Source organism: Pagrus major, chromosome 7 (genome assembly GCF_040436345.1).
Source record: "Pagrus major chromosome 7, Pma_NU_1.0".
Classification (NCBI taxonomy): Eukaryota; Metazoa; Chordata; class Actinopteri; order Spariformes; family Sparidae; genus Pagrus; species Pagrus major.
This window is the reverse complement of record NC_133221.1, coordinates 30,687,660-30,706,036: the sequence shown is the minus strand read 5'-3', so window position 1 is coordinate 30,706,036 and position 18,377 is coordinate 30,687,660. Positions and strand designations below refer to the sequence as shown.

The 18,377-nt window shown below is 42.4% G+C and overlaps 1 protein-coding gene across 1 annotated transcript in view; it reads right to left on the bottom strand.

Annotated features, from left to right (window-relative positions):
* Positions 1 to 18,377, bottom strand: part of skia (v-ski avian sarcoma viral oncogene homolog a) — a 73,970-nt gene that overhangs the window by 9,233 nt on the left and 46,360 nt on the right. The window lies entirely within an intron of this gene.

Sequence of the window (18,377 nt, the reverse complement as noted above, 5' to 3'; positions counted from 1 at the left end):
GATTAAACAGCTCATGAAACACAGCAGAAAAAGAATTATTCCATTGACAAGATTCTGTACTACTCTGTGTGGGTCTGATGTGGGCTTGTAATTGAAAATGGAGATTAAAAATAAAATAAAAACAGTTCATCTTAAAGAGAAAGTATACCCCTAAAACAACAAAGGACATTTTGTTAAGTATGTAATATTAGTATAAAGGGTTGCATGGTATGTTAAAAAATATCATATTGCTGTTATTTCGACAGATATTGCCACTGCGATATATTGTATCACAATTTCAATTTTTACTGACAAAACTATTAAAATCATGATGATGTGACGTTTGTTGGTACCAGCCAAACGTGTTTTATTATACTGGAGAACAAGATTTGTGGGTCAGATATCTCTGCAGCGCCACAGTACCTCATTAATGCTGTTTTGTCACACGCTGTATCTATGGACCTTTATCAACTTGGGAGTATGATAATATTTTGATTAATTGTGCAGCTTTAATTTGTATTGAATGGGCGAACAAAAACACATCCTTTAAAATAAGTCTTTTGAAATTGCTCATAGTGATTTGGCATTGTTCAGCAGCAACAACACATGTGGAGGACAGCAAAATGATTCTTACCGACTACTGAAAAGTTCAGCCTCTTCCTACAACAGTGGAATTATCATACATGTGTGTTTTTCACTCTTTGTCAGTTTTCTGAGGTCATGTGTTGGAGAGGAGGTCACACATGTAATGCAGATCTGGGCTGGCTCTGTCAGACCATCAATATTTCTGGAGGGGATGTATTCACTCATACAGTTCTCTCTCTCTCCATCTCCCTGCTTCACTTCATGGTGCTCTCGCTTAGTTTCTGTCTCTGAGGATCCCCCTCAGGAATCTGCATCAGTGCGCAGGAGTGGGCAGAACACACTGCACACATGCACAGGCACACACAAACACTTGCACACACACAGCCCTTCGTAGTGTCAACAGGTGGTCATTTGTAATGGGGTTAGATTCTCTCTCTCTCTCTCTCTCTCTCTCTCTCTCTCTCTCTCTCTCTCTCTCTGTCTCTCTCGCCCATGCTGGCAGTGTGTCATGCTATGCCACATGTCTGTGTAATCAGAGCTGCTCTCACAGGAAAGTAGCGTGGCTAGACGAACAAATACCGCCGAGGTCTGCCGACGTGACAGCTGTCCTCGATCCACCACAGCACTGATGTACAACTCCATGACTTTCAATGACTTTCCATAACGACATCAGGGTGCTTGCATGAACCAACCATATTTCTTTTCTTCTGGTATGGTAGTGCAACCCTTTTTGCAGAGCTATTTTTCTATAAAGAGCTCCAACTAAGGAAGTATTTGTGTCTACGTCTTTGTATAGAATATATCTGAATAGTAAGTGTCAACACTGAGCTGTTATTCATTTTCGGTTCAGGTCCTTCTAATTACTTACATTTCATTAAATAAGTCACTTGATGCGTTCAATGGATAGATTCACTGCACTGTAGCTAAAATATGAATACATATCATTTTTTACTAGTATTAAGAAGGTTTCAATGAGCAAAGAGTATGTGCTGTTTCTTTTAGAGTCCAGTGCATTTTAGGGGCAAAAGTGTTGAGGTGGTTGTATCTAGCACAGAGGACAGGGACTACAATAGTGCAGCACAACCCTGGCTGTGGTTGGTAGGTTTGTGGGTTATCTAGAGATAAAGAGATATGTCCTACATATCAGGGCAGTAAAGCGGGGCTAGAGGCAAGAGGCTAGTGCTCGTGGTTCAGCCCAGAGAGTGGCTGATCACACACATACACACACACTGTGTTGCCTCTGGGCAAAGTCTCTGTGCCACGTGCCAGTCCTCGTCTCGTGGATTACCGGTTGCCAACGCCACGGCTTTCCATCAGGGCGAGATCCGGCCCTGGTAATCTTGGACGGAGGAGAGCTTGGGGGGGGGGGGGTCAACAATTGGCAGCTGAGCTCATGGGGCTCAGCGGTGGGGGCTAGAGGGAGGGAGAAATCTGCATGTCTAGATTACTGAACAGTGGGACTATGACAAATGAGGCAAACAGACAGCCAGGGTGGGAATTCCTATTTTAAAAAAAGCGGCTTTGTGATGTCCTGGGCTGCTTTCAGGTGATCCAGTGCAAAACGGAGTGGTAGTGTAATTTCACTATAATTTGCTTCACTTGAAATTATCTCATTAGGGCTGCATGATATATTCTTACATGTGTTCCTGGGATTAAACATTATCAAATGGGGGTCAGGGTGTGTGAAAATGTGAGAAATCCTACTCTAATGGACACGTGCACATTCATACACATACACTCAGACTGAGGGCACAGAGAGTGAGACACTTTTATTGGAAACCTGACAGTGCTCTCCTGATAAGCCTCTGACTTACAGCAGGTGATAGACCTGGGCTAACTTCAAAGACACACAAAAATACGTGTGTGTGCATACATCCACCATGCACTTTGCAATCCACTCCCTTTATGATCCCGTGTGGATTACACAGCATAGACAGGATGTCACACTTCTAAAATAAGGCTTTCCGATTAGCTGAGGTGTGTGTTAGACGTGCCCAGACTGCACCGTCTATGTTCTCAGCTCTAACACCTCACACTGAGAACATGATACCTCATAATATCAATGAACTAGTATTACACTGATATCTGAGAGATGACATTGGCCTTTGTTAAAAGTGAAACAATACTTTTTAAAATTGCAGTGCTCTATGGTCTCTTCGCTTTCTGTATCGGGTACTTTACCCTGCTTTACTTTCCACTGCAGATAGTACCCTCTCATTTTAGGTGGGTAGCAGCACCATGCCCTCTTCGTTTTTCCAGCAGTTGGGAAACAATACACAGAAGCTTCACTTTGGTCTTGAGACAGAGATTCAATGACAACTGACACTGATGGAGTCACTGACAATCGACCTAATCGGTCATTTAGGTATGAGGTATGAGTTGTGTTAATGCCAAAATAAGTATGTAATGTAAAAAGAAAAAAAGAAGCAAGTAGAATTGAGTCAAGTTAAGCTTCACCATGTGATATTAGCCAATCAATGGCACACAATATCAGAGCTGGACCTTTGAAGCGCATATCTGTCAAATGCTAATTTACAGCCCCTTACTTCACACATGGCAGCTAGGAATAACCCCTGCATGAGAAACTCACAAAGCCTCAAGTCATGGGGCAGCATATGTGGAAATAGTGAGAGTGGCAGGCTTGTCTCAGCTGCCATAGGGGCCCCATGCAGGGGCTCATGTGTAAGCACGTGTCTGGGCAAGAGGATGCAGGCATATATGTCTGCTAGTAAGGCTGTTTGTGTGTTTGTGTGTGTGTGTGTGTGTGTGTGTGTGTGTGTGTGTGTGTGTGTGTGTGTGTGTGTGTGTGTGTGTGTGTGTGTGTGTGTGAGCGCGTGCATGCACAGAGACAGGATGGGTGGAGTGATAACAGTCTTCTCGGTTGAAGACTGTCTGTGCCTCTTAAAGTTTCAGAGCACTTCCTCTGTCTGCAGGCCAGTAGTGTTTGTCACAGTGAGACAAAAGCCTTTTTTGAACAATACACAGGAAAGCATTTCTTAAGGCTTGTACTTTAGTGAAACTGCTCTTTTCGAAAGTTTCTTTGTATCACAATGCTCTGATACAGCTGCAATAACTCTAAATTTACGGAGAGAAAAAAAAATCTCTAAAAATTCCCGCCCAAGTCTTTCATTATAAGGACACTCAAAAGAACGGGAACTAGAGCAGGAAGATCTGATTCAAGATATTTTTCCACAAGAACTTCCATCTGAGGAGGAGTCTGCAGGTACACATAGATCATAGAAAGCCATTATAAAGATAACTGGGGAAATGAAACTTCCAAAACTGTTCTTCAGACAGTTCAATAATGTTTCCTCGCCAAGTTGCAGAAATTCTGAAATTGTTTAAAAGACCTTTAGACACTTTGGGGAAGCACAGCTGTTAAAAAAAACCTTGAAGGAATACAGGAAATGTTCCGAATCAGCCGTGCTTTCTGGAGACATACTGGGTTCTTTATTCTGTTTCACATTTTGTAACAAAATGTGTGTCTGGAGGGAGTTCAAGGAGAGGTTTTGTTCTGCTGAGCAAACTCCATCCAAGTAGTTGGTTGAAGTAGAAAATGGTAGATTGGAGAAAAGTCTGCCAAAAAAAGGAAGATAGGTAGAAGTAAGGTAGACTATTGCAGCACTTTTGGCAGCACCAAGTCGAACAGAGCTGCGCCGATTTGCTTTTCCATCACCAGTTTTACTGCGCTGAGTTGAGCTGAGCTGAGCTGCGCTGCCCACCTCCAAGTGACGTTATGCGACTGCGGCCAACCTGTAACAACCAACCTCTCCACCTAAAATCAATACTCAACTCATTTCTGTGCAGGAAACCTGAGAGAAAGACGTTTTTAAGTCTGTGTTCAGCTCTCAGTACTTTTGTAGCTTCTAACTGAATGTCTCGTCCTGTTTGTTCTTTCAAACATCTGCTGGGTTTTACTGTTTCATCGTGTTCGCTTTCAGCTGTTTCAGGAGTCATGTTTACTTACTGCTGGTGAAAATGCAACAATTCCTCTAATGCTGCTTCATCATAAAAGCTTTTAAATGACTTAATAATGGGGGGCTTTTTCTGTGAAGAAGTTTTAGGAAATGAAACGTGTTTGTAACTGAATTAGTGGAGGTGCTTTGTTAGCGGTGATTCTTTGATAGTCCTGCGGGTTTAAGACACACCTTCAAGAGGGTGGCCCAGTTGTGGTGGAAATGCATGCCAGGCTGCCGCGCTGAGTCGAATCGAGTAGAGCCCTAAGGCTTCTGTTCAACATATCCTTGTTTATTTTCTATTTTAAATTTTACTTTGATTTTTTTTAAAAAGGCAAGATAGAAACTTTGGTAGAAGAAAAGTTGAGGTGAAGCTCATCTTAGGAAAGTTTTAATGCAAGAACCATGCAGACACCTTGTTTCATTTTCTACCACTCCCTCCTCTTGCCGTCTACCCCACACACCCTACCCCAATCTATTCGTCTATCTGTCTGAGTGAGTTTCCTGTGTCATAGATTACAGGATGTCCTCAACAAACAAGCAAGATTCCAGTGGCAGAGAAAGAAAGCAAGCTAAATAAGTTAGGCAGAAACTTCCAGAAGCACGGGTAAACAAAGTGTCCAGGACTGACGGACCTTTAAGTACAATCTCATGTATTACTCAAATAAAAATACCTAATGATAACTTTGAAAGATCTGGATCAGTGCTGTTCATCTGTGTGTGAAGATTATGTTGCTGAACAAAACATAACAAGTATCATAAACATGTGTTTGCCACAGAGCTTATTTTCTGCAATAATCCATCTTTTTGTCAAATGAACCACCGCAATGCTAACTTCCATGTTAGCCTACAAAAACCTGTCATCCCTGTCACACTCTATTGGGAATTTTCACTTGAAGATGCATGGACACCCTTGAAAGCTGTCAAGTGGGCCTTCAGTCAGGATGTTTTTGTTAATAAAGAATGGTTTAGAAAAAAATCTTACCTATTTAATTTAACAGCATTGACATTGATATCCAGTGCCATATTAAATTGCTATAATATCTTTTTAATTGGGTATTTTTTAAAAAATGCCACCAATCATTGTTTCCTCTTCCCTTCCCTTCAGCAAGTAATCTTTTCTGCTTTGACCACACAATGTGGCTCAGTGTCAAGACTGCACGTCTGTCAGAGACAAACATGGTGCTAAACAAGTTGCCTAACCCAACATCCCCCACAGACTAGGCCAAGATGAAAGAGCAAACAACCTGTTTTGTTTGCTCTTTCTTCACTCAGAAGAGTGAAGGGAGCCGCACCCTGCCTGTGACCTGACTTTGGCCTCCCTGCATGTCTTGCTGAGGGGCCCGAAGTGGTGAAAAGGGAGGGGCCCTTCCTGGAGGCAACGTAAGAGCTTAGCATCAGCCACAAAAACCCCACATCGCTGGAAAACAAACAGGTGTCAGACAACATGCCGTTCTACTGTTTATGCAAAAAAGAGGCTGACCTGGGACACAGGTTCAAGGTTGAATTCATTGGAGCAAACAAACAAGCTGTGTGGGGCGCTTTGGCTTCCCCCTGAGGTTTGCGTAGCTTTTATGTCTGCTGCAAGCTGAATTCTTATGAACATGTTATGAGCTGTTTTGTCTGGAGAGTTGAATATTTATTACCGTTCCATACTCAGAATGCCTCTTACTCCTCTCCTCGTAGCTTTGTGTGTGAATGTGTGTGTGCAGTTCAACACCCAGATGAACATACAAGATAAAAATACAGTGAGCGCCGCGGCTGCTCACTCGAGTGAGATTCCTCGACTGTGTGTTTGTGGGTTACACACACACGCAGGGCTCCAATTTTGGCAACTAGTTCATCCCACCACCGTCTCCTTGGCTGAGGAGTCACAGAGAACAATAGGGCCTCTGTCTTCAATGAAGTAAATAGCAAAAACACTTTACATAGTTACAGTCGAATTATTGCAGCGCTGCACTGCAAAGGATCAGATTCATCTTATTATTCAAGACTCTGCTTTTCAGTCTTGCTCAGGCGCAGTTCTGACTTCAAGATGAACTGGTTTGCTGACTACACTTTAAATGACCTCATCTAATATTCACTTTGATCTAGCGAAGAGTAATTTCTCCTTTGCTCAGCACATAAGTAACTGTGTTTATTCACTTCAAGTTTGGAATAATAAAGAGCAAGTATTAACTTGTTAAGCTTGTTGGAGAACAGTATTAGGGCTCGAAGGCGAAGACACCTGCCAGGCAAAAACTGGCGAAGACGGTGTGCATGTGCATGTGTGTGTACAGACAAATGGCAGATGTTCAGTCTCTCAGGTACCTGTATATAGACAGGGGGGCCCAGCAGTACCTGTCTGTACCATCTCCCCCCCAAATAACCCATCATTTATCCCTTTAGGAGGGAAGCTTCTACATTCTCCTGCTACTTAAAAGAAGACAAAAAGACACTTTGTTTCCACAGTCCAAGCAAAAAACAGCTTGCATTGATACTGCTGATCTGTGCAAAATAGACTTTATCCTCTGTCGTCTTTCTTTATTTCAACATTTACATTTGATAATTGTTTCTAGCAGTGGGTCTGCTGTTATTCCTGAGGTCTCCTCTTTCACAAGTGTCGAGAGAGTGATAGACAAATGAGTGTCTTCGTTTAAGTCAAAAGATTGTAAAAATGCCTTTACTGTATATCTTTACTTTCACTGCTGACTATTAAATACAAAATAGTTTTTCTTGTGTAGCATAAAGGCACTACAACTTACATTCAGTTGTATAACCCTATGCTTTAAAATGAATAAATGTAGAATAAATGAACCTTGGTAAGTTTTTGGTATATGCATTTCAACATTTCAACTGACGATAACCTTGATAATTAATAATGAAGTATCAATATCCTGTTAATAATACACATATGACAATATTGTGTAACTAATCAGCACCTTTTGAATAATTTCTGTTTTTATTGTTCCTGGCTGCTACCTGCCAATAAATGGAAAAAAGAAGAAAAGGATGCATTAACTAGTTAGCTACCTACTGCCACAGTGTGCAGCTATTACAGCCATGTAATACACAAAATCATGTTGGAGGTAATGACCTGCACCTGGAAAAAAAGTCAGCTCGTTCAGTTTGGGAGTTTTGGGGATTCAGTAAATTTTAGATAGATATGATGGTAATATCGTTATTGTAAATTCTTTTGGCCACAATAATCATGTTGTGAAAATCTGATATGGTGACTGATCTATGGTAAGCTGTTGAACAGGTCTAACCACAGGCCGAACTGACCAGTTTGTCTTTGTATTGACACCTCACCTTCTGCATATATTTGTTCCTCAAATGGTAGAGAAGATGCTCGATTAGCTTAACACCCACTATCATAACTTCCCAGTAGGGAGCTATGCTAGGCCATTACACATTAAGTCAAGCTATGTTCAGCTACACAATTCTAAGCTAGGCGACTGTTATCACAGCTAAAATGACAAGAAGCTAAATTAGTCTTGTTGACCTCCAAGGAAAGGAGGGCCAACATTCCAAACAGTTTATGGCCAAAGATCAAGTCTGAATAGAGAGTAACAGTCAGATACACAAACAGATGATTTCTCCCATTAAACCAAAAGGTCTTGAAGACAAGCAGCCTTTTTTTTTAGCAAGACCACTATTAAGTCTATGTGATGGGTATCACTGGCCGCAAGGGTGACCAAATTTTCCTCCCCATGGAGAACATGGTCTAACTTAAGTTAGACCATGGAAATCACCAAAATGGTTGTTTCACAAGTTTCACATGACAACAGTAATGTGCATGGAAAAAGAGAGAGAGAAAGAAAAATGAGAGGGAAGGCAATGGATGACTCCTTCTGTGCCGCAAGCCTTCCCATTGCTGCCTAGAGGCCATGCAGAACAGCTATGAATGCACACACACAGACACACAAACAGAAAAAGAGAAGGAAAGGGAAGAGATTGGGAGGTTTAGGAAGGGAGCAGGGTCTCCATTTCCTCTCGCCAAATTTGCTTTGGCAACTCTTTCCGTGGGAATGATGAGAGAGCAGCTCTTCTCAGCCAGAGAGAGCCAGGGATCGGCCCACCGAGGTGATGGAAAGCTCAAAAATGTAAGATGGAGATGGGGGGAGGGGAAGTAAATACAGCTGGACTTTTCCATAGCCTTTCGTTTTCCATCCCTTCCTTGGCTTTTGCTGTTTTTAAAAGGGATCAGATGCTAACATTAACATGCTAGACAGATGGGCTGGAAGCACAGTGTATAAAATTGGTAGTAGTATTTAAGACCAATATCAATTCTATATTGAACCTTTTGTGGTTATCAGTAGTTAAAAATCATATTGTGGTTCGCTCTGTATAATCCTTACAGTTAACCAACTATTTTCATAATTTGGGTTGATTGACAAAGGCTAGGATAAGCCAGAATTTTCTTTGGCATCTGAACTGTGGAATAGCAGAGGAGAAATGAAAATTCCTGCATTTTATAGCATTTCTGGTTGGATGAGGGTTGTAGGGAGGCTACAGTGCGGAGGAATCTGCTGATGGCTCTTTTCCTTGCATCGGTGCAAAAAGCTGCCCTGTTTTAAAGGAGGCCAGATGTGAATTATGGGTCACGAGGGGAGGAGTGTATCTGCCTGCGTGTGTGTTTGAGTGTGTGCATGTAGCATTGGGGAATGCAGGGCATAGGGCATATTTCTGCTTGTCGTGTAACGTGCCCTAAGGTTGAGGTTGCTTGTGAAAGGGTTAAGTCGCATGGCTGAGCAAATACATGAACAGCACTGGGGGGGGGGGGGGGAGTTTGGCATGGACACTGCTGCCAGCTGGCATGGAGGGAGGGGGCAAACTCGCACACATACACACACTGGCAGTTTGATTACCAAGTATTACTTACGGGGCACTGGAACACAAGCAGGCACTTCGGGTACCCCAGTCCAGACTGCTGCACATGCCTTAACATGTGACAACCTAGCCGAGAGCACTGTGCAAACATGCACACACATATGTATGTGTGTGTTTGCACGCTTGTTCAAAGTCACACTAACTTACACACACATACACACAAATGCAAACACACCAAAAAAAGCAAACCCGCCTACTCCCACACATCAAAGGAGCTCACAGCAGCAGAGTGAAGCTGCAGAGACAGGCTTCATCCCATAATGATAAATCACAACCCAGCACCTAAAACAAACTCTCAACCCTTCTTAACACCACTGAGATGGACAGCCCAAACAAAACAGATGAGAGAATGCTCCCAGACACCCTCCCTGCCCCACAACCTTTGAACACACTCTCTTCCACCAGGAAGTTTTCACTAATCTGACAGGATTAGGACAGGTTTAGGTTATCTGGAATAACGTCAGGTTGCAATTTGAAATGTGACATGCAGAATTAGTTGTGTTCCTTAATCACATCCACAACTGTTACCCATTCATGTTGATTGCATTTAGGGGGTTAAAAAAGGTCTGGGTAAACCTTCTTAAATGGGACAGAAAAATGGCTAACAATGGTTTGCCACACTGTGAGTGCATGGCTCGTCCTTGTGCATGCCATTTGCTGTGCATGGATCCCCCTGTCAGAGAGGAGGATGAGAGGGATTTAAGCAAAGGTGGGGGCTTGCAGTCAAATCCCCTCTCATTTTACAGGCATCATTACGGCTGCTAAAGCCTCATCCCTGGAGCCCTCCACTACCATGGACTGGGACAGACCACCAATTACAGTCTTAACCTCTCTCTTGCCCTTTCTGTCTCAATCTCACTGACACCTATAGCTGGGAGGGGTGAGTAGGGGGGTTGATAAAGATACTGACTCATGGGAGACAGTGAAACCTGCAGGCAGTATAGAGATTATCTGCTGAGTGAGACACAGTGTTTCCCCTACATAGTGCTATTGTTCAACACCACATTTTGACTATGGCTCAAATGAATCATAAATAATAACAAGTCTATCATGATTTTAAAACAGTTATTAATGACTAAACATGATTAATTTGGAAATGTAGCTAGTTGACAAGAACTATCCTTCGTGACTACACCAATTGTTCGGAATACTTTCTTTTCCATGTTGTTCAAAAACCTTTTCTTGAGTGACATAAATACTCCACCTTAAAACAACCTGTTGTACAGAAAGGACCCTAATTATTAAAGGATTACTCAAACAGGTATTCAGGACTGTAATTTATACTGTATATTGAGGATATAAAAGATAGTAGCAGCTCATCAAATACACAGAAAAAAAAGTGTAGGATTAACCAGGTCTACAGTGCAACAGAATGGGACGCAGCCTGGACTTGTAAGAGTTCATTTTTAGCTCAGGTAATGCTTCCACTATACAGCTACATTATAAATGAAAGTCTCTCGAGTTAATTTGCAGATGGAGTGGTCGGCTGTGCCTCAGTAACTGTAAATGAATCGTGGATAACATAAACAAGCCTCCAGCACTCGACAAAGTGAAGGTGATATGATGCTTTAGAGGATAATGGAAGGTGTGAATCCAACAATGTGTGAGACTGTAAGGGTCCTCTTGTAACCACATCCCACTCCCGTCAACATAAGCACCTGGAGGAGTGGTGAGCCACGCTAAATAAGGGAGGTCATTGGCTCAGAATGAATGAATAAATATATGTGATTACCCAGTTCAGTGCCATGTGTATCAGTGTTTACAGTTTGTGTTAACTGTAAACACAGTGAATGGGTGTAGTGGAAATTCTAGTGGAAATTAGCAGTGTTTCCAATCTAAGAAGTAAAACTTCTTCGGCACCATAGCTAAGACTTTCAAGAGTTGACACAAATTTCCATAAGAAAATCACTTATTTCCATAAGAAAAACACTTTTCCCTAGCAATTCAACTCCATGCAATGAATGCATTTTGACTCAACCACGATCTGGTGAGACCTGTGGGATCAGGCGATTGGTGCAGGATGTGGTCGGACTATTTGACAGATCGACACCAGACAGGGTCAGCAATTATATTTTAGTCCTCTGGCTGCTATCTGCTTAATCCACCAGATCAAAAACCAGGATCCCCTCTCCGTCAGTAAAAGTGAGTGAGAAATGATCGAGCCCTGTGCATTTTGACCCGAGGCAGGCAGGGTTAAAGCTTTGGAGATATGTGATCTAGAGTGGGAGCTTGTGGGAAACCACTGGGTATAAGTGGATGTGAAGACGCACTGAATGGGGGAACATGGGGGCTACATCTCTCTGAAATGACCACTGAATTCAGTTCCTCAATACGATTAAGAGGTGGCCAGTTCACACTGTATGTTTTGTACACTTAATTCTATTGCTGAAAACTGAGCGAGCAAGATGTTGTCCATACAATATATTTAGCTTAAGGGGTGGTCTAAATCTTGCTTTCACCCATAAAACAATACGATTCTGGAGGAAATTTTAGATTCTTTTTTCAGGGTATTTGAAATTAAATCAGCTCATGATACCTTTCATAATTAGCTTTAATCCAAAAATATCAGAACTGATAAATGGATGAATGTGAGCAGAACTTACAAATCCCTTTCGCCATACTGTTTCCAATCTTCCAACTGCTTGTCAGTGACTAACCCCTCACTGTAAAAAAAAACAACAACTACTCTTTCAGAGACCACAGCTTAGATGGCCAGAGGCTACACTCCTTTTCCTTCCTGTCTGTGGGGTAGGATTAGGTCAGGCTGTCAGCTGTTTCAGACACCATGTCTAGCCACCACCAATCTCCTGACCAGGCCGTTGTCTGACAGGCCCTGATGCCTTGGCCTGCCTGCTTTTTAGACAAACCACTGAGCACACTGGGTCCTCACATGCAGACAGCAGCTCCCTATATGCTGCATAACAAGGCAGCTGTATCTATTGATGGTAGTGTTTGTTGTAGTTGGGCATTAAGTAGGCCAAGAATGGCCACGCTAATGCATTTGCAGACATGGCGGGTCAATTAGAGCACCACGCTGGGCCCATCATCTAACATGGAGAAACAAGCTCTTACACATGCTGGCTGCTGAGATGCGGGCTGTGGTCTCCAAGTGTTATTATGTGGAGAGACAGGGAAAAATAAGGGGGAAGGGCGGTGAAATGAATGAGGTGTACTGTGTAAAAGTTGACATACTGCCTAGATGGTAGCTACATATATAAATCTATGCAGGCTACAGAAAATCTCTTCCATGAACAATGGACACTATTTATTATTTTTGGTAGATACAGAATGATCACCATTGTGTTGGTATGGTGATATGTATTTCTTGTATTTTACAAAACCCTTTAGACTAGATCTAATAGTATGGAGATGAGAGGGTTCAAGATTGTTGTTTTGTTCACATTATCACTGCTGGTCCACTCATAATAGAAGAGATTGCATTTGCTTGAGCCTGTTGTGTTTTAAAGCAGCTCACATCTCACTTCCAAACCACTGGTAAGGCAGACAGGCTTAACCAGCCCAAACAAAAGAGTAATGTTCATTCATTCAACCTTTATTTAAATCTTGAAAAATCATTGAGGGCAAGCCCTCATTTTCAATGATGTCGAGAGCACAAATAAACAAAAAAACAGAATAGGTGCACAAATGTGATAACAAACAGAAACAACGAACATAATCACAGAGCGAGTAAACAGAATGGGTACATCAAAATGATAACAGATAATAAGCAATATGACAAAGGTGAAAAATGATGAAGAAACTGTGAGCAAACCAACATGACAAAACGCAAATAAAACACAGGTGCATAAATGGAAGTCTGCCAGACAGGAGGTTGGCAAACGCTGGATAAAAAAAAACAGAAGTGTTTCAGCGTGAGAAATTAGGTCATGTCCTCCTCAGGCTAAGTGGTCCGTCCTGGGGACCTTTAAGAACAGCCATGTTCCCGTAATACTGCAGCAGGAAACTGTGGCTATTACATGTCATTATCCAGCAGACTGGAGTTCCAGCTAACACTTGAAAGATTTATCCCACGGGAGACAGGGCAGAGAGAGCAGGGTGAACTCCATCTGCTGCTGTATACATAAAGGAATTTTAGGGGGAAAAAACTGTCCAGGCAGTCCTGAAACTGTCACATGCTTTTTCCTGAGGTGAGAGACTCCTGACACACTCGACTAAAGTGAGAGAAAATGGCTGCCACTGCACACATTCTGCATGCACCGAAGTCACATCTCAATGTCTGCAGGGCTCTGTCTGGTGGCTTACTCAGGGAGTGGAGGCATAATGGTCTGGGTTGTTAGTGAGCACTCCAGTTGCGCTGTGATGGGAATGTTTTCGACAGCTTTCAGACACTTGGCACTAATGATGTTCTGCATGCCCTGCGGCCAGCTGGGAGTTTTTTTTTCCTTCTCCCTCCAATCAGTGTGTTGAACAATTTTACCAGCAGCCGCGCAAACTCATAGAAACATGCCAGCTCAACCAGACTGCTGATGCTTTGGCTTATACAAGTGTGCTAAATAGTGATATGCCAAAAAGAAAGTTGATGTTCTAAGTACTTATTATATCCTGTATATCTAAACATTTGAATCAAAGTTTACAACAATTTAATTCATAACATGAGAAAGGACACAGATTTTGTATCAATATCAATTTGTCTAGGTGGCAGTCTTAAAAAAGATGACTCCTGTGGTGAATTCAATCTCTGTCATGTTGAAGTAGGATAGCCTATGATAGGTGAAAGCCTAGTTAGAGCTAGTCAGACAGAGCGGAAAGGAGGACCAATCAATGAGCACCAGAGGCTCCCTGAGGGCTAGCGTAGAGGAGGGGAGGGTTATTGTAAATCAATTGTCAGCCAATTCATTTCCATTGATAGCATCAGAATAATGACATGCCGTAATAAAATGGTAATCAGGGCCTGGAGCTGCGGGCAGTGGAGAGTCATTTGGCAATCTGAGCAGCAGGGAAAGTGGCAGTGGCCCACATTCTCCATTTTTGCATTGCTGAACATTGTGCACTTATTCATTAGGCTTTACACGATCAGGATTTTTGGGGCCGATCACCGATCACCGATTAGTGAGTTTAAATAAACCGATCACCGATCCGATCACGTGAGGGAGCAATATGTGTATTTAAATAACTTGTTAATATACTGTATATACTTATGTACTGTTTACTGAGTATCAACAAAAGTATTCTCAAGCATTTTTGCCAATGTCTAATCAATCCCGCACCACCAGCGTGTTTGTTTGAATCCGACAGCTAATGATTCAAGATTCAAAAAACTTTATTGTCCGTCACATTGGACAGGGCTCAAAACTAGCTGTCGGGTTCGGGCAGGCGTGTCGGTGGTGTGGAGCTTCTTCGGAGTGGGTGGGATGGGTGGGACACAGGCCGTCTGCAATCTATGCAACGGGAGCATCTGCGGGGAGTTTCAGCACGACAATGACGTCATTGATCGGATCGACGAATTAAGACATTACAGCCGATCTCACAAATTGCATAAAATGCTAAATATCGGCCGATCCGATATAGCCAATCAGATCGGCGGAAAGCCTATTATTCATTAGGTTGGGCTTTTTCGAACTGGTTTGATATTAAACCAAATAATGGATACCTAATTTTACCACTAGGTGTCACACATGCCTCAGCCGCTCCCAAGTGAATTTCAAGTGCGAACGGGAACATTGCAAGTCAATAAGTTTTCCATAACACTTTCCTGAAAATGCTTTACAATTAAATCCTTGTTAAGGGTTCCTTTCCAAAACACAACAGGGCTTTTAATTTGAAAATGATACAGATGATCAAAATAAGGCTTCATACCAACGAATTGAGGTATCAAACGTAGCATAACCTGCCCTGAAGGGTTACTGATGAGACCTCTCTCTTGTGGATATCGATTAGAGTTGTATAGTTGATCTGTGTATACAGCTCTCAACTCTAGTACATTATAACAAAACATAGAGATGCACCACCCTGTGGCACTGAGCTTATAAGAAGCTATTCCGAGGCTCCTGCTACAGCTACACCTACTCCTGACAAATGCCAGGTGTGTTAAAATAAAACCAGTTTAAGCTTGTGCACCGAACCAGACTGGCAAAACTGGAGACCTATCCAAACATACTTATTCTTATTGTATATACTATACAATAAGAATATATATACTATACTTATTGTCTGCTCAATGGCAATACTTGCCGATGATAGTATTTGCTCAATAGAACATGTCATTTGTTTCTGTTGCAGCTGGACAAGTGCGTGTGTCATAGAGGGTGTGCCAGTGTGCATGAGGAACGTCTCACGTGCTGCACAACCTCTGATTTAATCCCTGAGATATGCAACACAACCACAGCGGCAGATGGCTCGCTGAGCAGATTAAAATCTCAACAGCTAACCTTACGCCAACCCAAACTGACACACTTTAAGTAACTAAGAGGAGCTGAGACAATTACCACACATTTCCTAATGGAGCCAAGGGGAAGGGTAAAAAAGACAGTGATGATGTTTAGGCAAGTTTGTTTGGCATTTGGAGAACCACAGACACCCTAACCCCCCTCCAATCAATGGCAAAGGGAAGCAATATTAAAACCGTGGATCACGACTGAGGTCGAACCTCATGAATCAGCATTAATAGAGTGTTATGAGAGAGTGAGAAAATACAGTAATATTGTCTGGTCAGAGCTTGCTTTATTGTTGTGGTAGGTAATGAAATCTGGGGCATGTTTTGGTTTAGCCAGCTGACTTGCAGCCCTTGTCCACTACAGGAATTTAACAATCCATAAACAAGGCTTCCGATAACACCACTTGAGGCTTTGGTACTATGAACAACATAATTTCTATGTCCTGTTTAATAGGCAAGTGAAGTTAACGAGTGTTGGACAAGCATTATATCATGGCACTGATGGCATCTTCCACATTGTGATCATAAGATAAAGAGTTTATACACCAATGTAAATTGTGTCCAGGGGGTTTAACTTTGATGTTTTTCAGTTTGCTCCGTGCATTGTGAACTTAAAACCTTTGTAAGTGAATCCAGACAGCTGAGCAACTGTGGAAAACAAATGCAGAACACGTGAAAATGGCTACTTGCAATACTTCGTTAAGTAATTGCATTTGGGATTTGCATTTACACTCTGTCCTTGCATCTGTCTCCCATCTGCACTGACAATAACAAGTCTCTGAAAAGCATTACGCACCCATAAGAAAACAATAGGAAAGGAACCCAACAAGCCTCTCTTCCTCATTATGCCAGGAAAAATTCCCTTTGAATGTAGTAGGATGGGAAAACACTGACTACCATTCTGCTGCCAGGATCAGTGCCCTACTTCCAGCCATAAAACGCACACAATTGATGTGTCTCCCTAGAGCCAGCCACCACCATCTTGGCAGCAAAATTTACAGAACAGGATGATACCTGTCAATGCCAGTCATCTCGCTCACCCATGATCTGTTAATCAAACTTTGTGGCCTCAAATATGGACTGCTGCCCATCCAAACACATCAAGGCCTTCCGTATTATGAGACACCGCCACAATTTACCTGATCAACTTTTATTCAGCTGACAACACCCCATAACATTTTGTCTTTTGGCATTGCCTTGGGTGTACCTTAAAGTTGGCATAATAGCATCTATTAGGTGTGTTATGATTCTACTAATTTACGATCCGATGTGACTTTTGGTTTTTAAGGTCACAATTGGAATCGATTTTTGTTAACAGTTCATTTAGAAGTGTTCCATTTTGAATCGAAATCTTGACACTCATGGTGTCTTTACAGTAAAAGTACTGACATGGTTGGCCTTATCACTTATCACTCAAACCGCACAGGCAACAGGCTGATTGAATAAGCTGCATTAAATGAAGTGGTAAACTGGGGAATGGGGCATGAAAGTAGTGTTGAATGGTATTGCTATAGACAGCAGTTGTATGAGAGTAAAAGGACTACAGTCCCATTGAAGTCATCCAAAGGGCAGGTTGGGCAGGGTGAAGTTGGGGTCGCGTTGTTCGGCTCCAACAAGAGGGGACAGTGGTGTCTGTTGCAGGAGTTCACCAGGAGGTGAGCAAGCAGACCCATGCCATAAACAAGTCTGAAGTTTATAGCCACTATTTGGGTTTGTTGTTCCGCCGCATTCTGGACCTGACGGCTCACCAGGGAGGGGGGAGAGCAAAGCAAGGACGCTGTATAAAAACAAAGGGAAGTGTAGAAAAAACCATGTGGCTCACAGGGAGGCCAACTGGCCACTAAAAGGTGGGGTCATTCAGAGAGCAGCTTCAGGTCAGACTCTTCAGGTCAGTCATGTGGCCATCTTGGTTTTGCTTCTTGCTCTGACTGCATATAATTCTCTACTCTCTATGCTCCGGTGTGTCATTTAGTCTCCAACCCCAAACACATCTGCACATACAACTCCAACAAAACAAGAACAAGTACTGTGAAGGAAAAACTCTACCAGAAAAGGAATAAAAAAAGAAAGATGATGGGAAGGGAAAAGAAAAGGGAAGACAAAACAAATGACAGGATGTTGTGGTTTTGTGTGTGTGTGTGTGTGTGTGTGTGTGAGCATTTATGTGTGTGTGTATGTGTGTGTGTTTGCGTGTGGGGATAGCAGTTGCTCTTTTTTTTACTCACTGGAATCAGTCTTAATTAAAAAGGATTGGTTTTTACAGTGTGTGCCTGAGGGGAACCTGCTGCACAGCAAACATGTTCTTAAGCAATGCAGCCATGTGGGGAACGAGGTGTGGTTGGACGCTTTCGAAGATTCTTTTCGTTACACACCTCTCATAAAGTACCACAAGACGGTTCTTTATGTGTGAGTCATAGCAGAACCTTCATAGTATGCAGCAAAGCAGGAGTTCTCAAACATCCCAGTAAGGCCAAAGATCCAAATTAGACCAGACTGATCTTAAGAATTTATAGCTGTCGATGTGATTTGCACCTACAAAGCCATTTTGTTGACTGAAGCACCCTTGTAGAACCATGTTGTTTCTTCTAGGT